Source organism: Schistocerca cancellata, chromosome 2 (assembly GCF_023864275.1).
Source record: "Schistocerca cancellata isolate TAMUIC-IGC-003103 chromosome 2, iqSchCanc2.1, whole genome shotgun sequence".
Taxonomy (NCBI): Eukaryota; Metazoa; Arthropoda; class Insecta; order Orthoptera; family Acrididae; genus Schistocerca; species Schistocerca cancellata.
In genome coordinates, this window is record NC_064627.1 from 33688714 (window position 1) to 33695457 (window position 6744).

At 37.5% G+C, this 6744-nt stretch overlaps 1 long non-coding RNA gene across 1 annotated transcript; it reads right to left on the bottom strand.

Moving 5' to 3' along the window:
• Positions 1-955: 955 nt before the first annotated feature.
• Positions 956-6417, bottom strand: LOC126161316 (uncharacterized). The gene is made up of 3 exons (XR_007534894.1): positions 6351-6417; positions 2977-3128; positions 956-1365 (listed from the first exon to the last, which is right to left on the bottom strand). It is a non-coding gene; the product is annotated as an uncharacterized LOC126161316 (long non-coding RNA).
• Between the last annotated feature and the right edge of the window lie 327 nt (positions 6418-6744).

Here is a 6744-nt window from a genome sequence, read left to right on the forward strand (position 1 = left end):
GTTCTTCATCTTATCAATGAGAGATATGTTTTCTCATGATAAAGAACTAAAAAGGAAAGGAAAAAGAATTAGTAGTTTCTGTATTATGCAGAAATGTCTTTCACTAACAGCATGACAATCCTGAAGTGCACAGGTACACTAATCTTGTATGACTACAGAGGATCATCATCATTGTAGTTGAAGTGTGATAATTTGTGGCAGGCAAGATACAGAGGCAGTAATAATGGTTAGATATTTCCATGACCTTTGATAGCTATAAATTGCTAGTAAGTTGTTCTCACATTCACTTATTTAGAATGATTTGACATAGTGAGTATTACATGTGATGTAAAAGTGTCACATCTAGTACAATTTACATAGCCTCACTGTACCTGGTTAATGATGCAATGTAAATAGGTCTTGCAGTGTCTGTAACTGCTGCATTGTCTACAGTCTTCTGCTGTGATTGTGCATCATCTGTCCCCATCCCAATGGTCCCAGGTTCACTGTTCCTGATTAAAGATGCACTGTAAATGTGTTGCCCCCTCTGCCAGTGCTTTGCTTCCCTCTCCCATCCAGGGATCACCACTACCTGCCACTGCACAGGAAAAAGAGTGACCAGCCATGGAGACAGTAACTACTCTGTCCCTTCATAGACTTTGTATCGCTGTGAACCAGAAGTTTTAATCCGATAGACATAATGTGTGTCTAGTTTTACCCAGGCAAACCATACAGTAAAACATGCTCTCTCAGCAAATATCAAGATGCTCTTTGTTGTTTTCTTAGTCATTCATTTTGAAATTTTTGTGCTTCTTATCAAATAACACATCCATCAGTGAGTCAGTTGTATATTCAACTGAGGTATGTTGATTTCCAGACATGTCCATTGTGGAATGTACTACAAATAATTTTTTTCATCATGAAAATGCTTATAATTTAATACTGGTCACAAATACTGTCTTGCACAAGTGTGACAACATAGTTCAAGTGAGTGTGACCTAGCTTAAGATGTCACAGCTCAGTAAAATGACAGATGATAAATGCTGTCTTATTTTTTGTTTCCATTTGGTTAAGCATGGTCATGTACAATCCCACTCCCTTCACACAGACAAAATCGACTTATATGTACCTGCTTTATGTCTGCTCATAAACAATTACAAAATACTATCATTACATAAGTAAAAGAAATCTTTTTAACTGTTAGTAGGATTTTAATGAAGTTTATTGTAATGAAAGCACTCAACCACCCACAAAAATGTAGCACAATTGTCTTCACAGAAAGATAACTGATGAAGTTTACACTGATCTTGGATCCAGAAATGCCACAGATACAGTGAGCTTCAAAACTCAAGAACAACATGTAGCACGATGAGAGGCCCACCATCCCTGTGAAAAATCACATATGCATATTAGTACATTGTACATTATAATGGAATATAAAATAGATTTATTTTGTGTGATCTTAAGACTGCACTAAATACAATTTAATTTTCATCATAGATCCTATAAATTCCGAAATAGTTGAACTGAACTTAGCAATATCCACTTGTCTGTGGAAATATGTAATACATGTGAGCAGGTAATCATTAATAATGTATGATTCTATTGTTCAATAACTTTATGGGTTTCTTACAGAAGGAAACAGCTGTACAACTTGTACATAAAAAATTTTAACACATTCCAGGCACATGGCCTCAGAGGAAAAGTGGCTGTCTTGTAAACAAAATTATTTTCTTACCCTCATGTCACACAAATGGTATCATTAATGGTTTTGACTATTAGCAAGTCATAATCAGTTAATCCACTTAAAAAGGAAAAGCTTGGAATGGTAAAATACTAAGACACTAAGTTACAAAATTGGGGAAACTTCTACATATAATGGAAGTAGCTGTGTATAGAAACTAATCTGATTGTGTAACTAATTTTCCTATCCTCCTATGAACATATTTTTGCATAGACCATCTGATGCTCATATGAGTTTTTAAGAAGATAATTTAGATCCAACATTATCAGTATTCATATACTGGTTGCACATTAACAACTGCTCAGTTTGTGAAGATTGATAGTTCTGTGAAAAGGTATAATGGACTGGAAACATATTGTCTTTGATCATGGGCTTACATAAGATTTTGATTCTGAAAATAAGCGTAAAGGCCCCCATAGCCATTATGGTCTGTGTCTCAAACCTATGTAAGCCAAGGCTTTGGATTAATTACTTAAAAAACCACAGTGGCCATCTACTACTTTCAATTCTATTTATGCCAAGACACATTTTAGGTTTACACTCACCATCAGTTGGAGTGATATGGTTACATATTCATAATTATTATGTTTATGTTGATGGCACTGTGAATTCTGAAGGCATTGCTGTGTCCAAAATAATATTTTTTTAGCTATGATAATTAAAGAAATTTCTGTTGTGATTTTTCTATATACTTATTTTAGCAGAAAAACAGATAGTATGAATAATTCCAGTGAACTCCTGCTTAAACTGTTGAGTAGCTGTTTCATCTAATAATTAAAACTAATTATGTGTGTAAATTTACTCTGAACACTGGGGTAATTAAAGTTTGTTTAATTTGCCAGTTTGTTAACTGCAATTTATGTACCAGAGCCCAAGTATTATGACAAATTATTGAACGAACCTTAGGGATCTGCAAAAGGAGGGTGGCAAAAGGTGACACTTGCCCCCCCCCCCATCTTTCTGAAGTCTGGATTGTAGAGTTTTTATTCAGTAGTGAATTCTCAATCACTTCTAGAAGTGATTTCCATGATTCCACTAAACCTCTCAAGACAATACTACGGCTTAACAACTGCTGTGTAAAATGGCAATTTCAGGCTTCACACCCTCCATTTTGGCACAAAGTGCTTAGACAGCACAACAAATCAGCAATATCACGCCATCCAAAAATACTATTGGCACGTTCATTCCTAGTGATGGATGTGTTCTCACTGTTAAGTGTCATGACTACTAGTTAAGTAATGAGAGATACTTACAGAAGAGTAATAAGAAGACACACATCACATGGTGGTGGTATTCTTGACTTGGAAGGGTTCAGCCGGCAATACGCCGTTTCCAGGGGACGCCTGAATGCTGCACGAGGCATTCTTCAAGGAGGCACCTTCCATGTCCCCCATAAGACTGCCACCTATCAAACCAGAGAAAACTTAGGACATAAAGTGTACTCCTAATCAGCCCATTTCTAATGACTCATGAAATTTGGAGAAGGTGTCTTGTCAATTATTATAACCTCTTCACTGTCTCAGAATACAGAGCCATCAGTTTTTGTGTTGACACAGTTTGTTTGGCAACTGAGCATGATGTGACTCCACAGACTGTTACTTCATGGGGCGGAAGGAGGGGTGGAGATGGGGGGGGGGGAGATGTTATGAAAACCCCAGGTTCCATCACCAGAAACAATCTGCCAATGAATCATTTGGCATCCCTTTTTTAATGACCCAGGAATGCTAATGCAGTACCAATTATCACAACTTTTTCTCAACTGTTAAGTAGCATGGCACGCACCATGCACAGATTTTGTGGTGCCCTAAGTGCTGAGTGACAATTTCATGCACAATTGAACAAGACATTTCGTGACACTTTTCATGCATGTCACTAATTGTGAATCATCAGTTCTTTTGAATGACACAATCCATCTTTTGTTTCAGTGTATCTTTGATGATGAAGGATCGCTCTGATCACTCTTTATCTTTAACATCTGTTCTCGTACTCTGAAATATTATGCACCACTAATGGACACTGACTGCATTCATTACACAGTTGCCATAAATGGTCATAAGTCTGCAATGAATGTCAAAGGTTCTAACATTTTCTACCTGCAGAAAACCAGTAACACCTTGCACCAGACAGTTGATGAGATTTGCTGTCAGCTCAGTTGTACTCATGCCTATCTCCATAGTTAACACTTGTCAAGGTGTGACTTACAACTGTATGCAGAAACTGTTCACGTCACACTGAACACAAAAAATTAATGAGCAACTGTTACAAAATGCATGCATGCCCTATACGCAAAGATATTCGTTGTTTTCTGGATGTCCGTCATACATAAACAAACTGACATATAAGGAGTGCAGCAGTCTGTGACGGTTGACACTGCTGTGTATGGGAAAATGTAATCACTGAGTCACTGTACAAGGATACAAGATGATAGAACTTCTATTTAGGGTTATGAATAGCAGCTTGCTCTAAATGTAGAAAAATTTAAGTTAGTGCAAATGACTAGGAAAAACCATCCTGGTGTGCTTGAATACAGTACTAATGGTGTGATTCTTGACACCGTTACGACAATTAAATATCAGGATGTAACACTGAGAAGCAATATGAGGTGGAATGGGCATGTAAGGTCTGTAGTGGGGAAGAAAAATTGTCAATGTTGGTTTATTGTGAGAATTCTAGAAAGTTTAATTAATCTTTAAAGGATATTATGTATAGAATGCCAGTACAACCCATTCTTGAGTACAGTTTGAGTGTTTTGGGATCCCCACCATGTCAAATTAAAGGAAGACATCAAAGCAATTCAGAGATGTTTTGCTGGATTTTTTACCAGTAGGTCAGATCAACACACAAGTGTTACAGATACACACAGTGAATGAAATTGGAAAACCCAGGGGGGAAGAAGAGGTTGTTTTGAGAAAGTCTAGAGAACCGGCATTTGCAACAGACTACAGAACAATCCTACTGTTGCAAATGGACATTTGGCATAAGGACCTCGAGGTCAAGATAAGAGGATCAGGACTCGCATGGAGGCAATTGAGTGTAATGTGTAGGTACAGGTAAGATGCTGGATGTATCCAGTATGGTATTGCAGTTATGGAATTACACTATTTATGTGATGTGCAAACTGAACATGGGAAGGACTGATGTGATGAAACATCTGAATGTTATACATGTATTTTACACAAGTATCCACGGCTGGTTCAACTTGTCTGGAGTTTTCACTGCTTCTACCATGTTCAACTACACCTCAGTAGTGGCAGGACTGAAGACTGGGTTAATTTTTGTTTTACTTCTGGCGGAAATATTTTTTCTAAATTTATGGTCTGTACAAGTGTGCAGGCCCTTCACGAACCAATACCTTGCCGAGGAGGGATGGCTTGCATGCCTCAATCAAACAGATAGCTGTACAATACATGCAACAACAGTGGAGTGTCTGGAGTGGAGCAACTGAACCATGTCTTCCACCAGGGTTTCCTACTCCCAATCCTAATTAGTATTCTCTGATCCACCCAACCAACACAACATCCTGGTCCATCCCTATCTCACTCTCACTTCCAATCTCTTGAAAAAAGGGCCATACCCATGTGGAAGACCAAGATGTGAGCCCTGTCAAATTCATCCATCCAGCACAACCTACAATAGTACTGTCACAGGATTATCATATCCCATCAGAGTCATGACCACCTGTGAAAACGGCCATACCATATACCAACTCTGCTGTAATTTCTGCACAGCCTTTATCAGGAGATGAAACAATTATGCGGACTATCAAACATTGTTAAAATTGGGAATTATTTGCCGCTATTTTCTGAATTACAGCTCTTAGTCGTGTGTACTCTACTGTGAATATAGTACACCAGTATGGCTCAATAGTGCCCACATAAAGAATGTCAGCATAGAATGTAATTGTAATGATAATGCCTACATGTATCTAACAGTTTCTCTGCCTACATGTATCTAACAGTTTCCTATGCTTAACCATGTTCGTGCACCACAAATACAATGGAACTTTGATGTTGTAAGGAAATATACTAAAACACAAAGTAGTCTCTCTTGTCTAAAGGTGTGGAAATTGACAGACTGCATTCCATAGTCCCTCCATACTTAAAAGCCAGGAAACTAGTTGCTGACAGCTTTAACAGACCTGGAGCATGGTAAAAATAGTGGGAAGAGTCCTCACTGACATGTGCCTATGACTTTCCCAGTCTCACAAAAAAAAAAAAAAAACCTGTGGACCTCAACTTACATTGGAAAATATAGACAAGCCTCAATAGAATAAATGAGGGCAGATGCGTGGACTCATTCTACTGATGGAGAAAGGCAGCTTCAACAGAATGTCAGTGCGATGACAACACACAAGCCATACACTGCAGAACAGGCTTTATGGTCTGATGGTCAGCAATTGGGACTTCAGTGTGACCCAAAAGTAATGAAAATATGTTAAAAATCTTGTTTGTGTCTGGTGTGATTATATAAAAAAAAGTGTAAAATCTCAGTTTTCCTTATGTAGTATAAGTTATGTTCTTATGTTTACAAGTTTTCAAAAGAATATTTGCATAGCAATCAAAGCTGTACTGGTGAGTACTGAAGGTACAAACACTTTAATGAAATGTGAATCTATGGAGGTACTCACATGACTTCTTCTGCTTATTGCAGCAAACTCCTGCATGTAACAATTCACTGGAATTTTGATTTAGAAGAAGCAGCACTGGAATTTTGATACTGGGAAGTGTACACTGGAATTTTGTCTGTCACCTGCAACAAACAAATATTTATTGAATATAGCACATGTAGACAGCTCTAGTCTTATCATGAAATAAATGATCAGATACTAATAATTGTGTGTTTACACTGCAATCAATGTGTCTAAAAAATTCTCAAATTACAGCCAATGTATGCCTGTCAAACTGCTTAAGGAAGAGCTGCACAGTTTCCTGGTTTAGAAGCACAGTGTACTCATTAGAAGAATTCCTTCATATACCTAATAATATAACTTTGTAATAATGTTTTTGTCAAAAAATTCATTT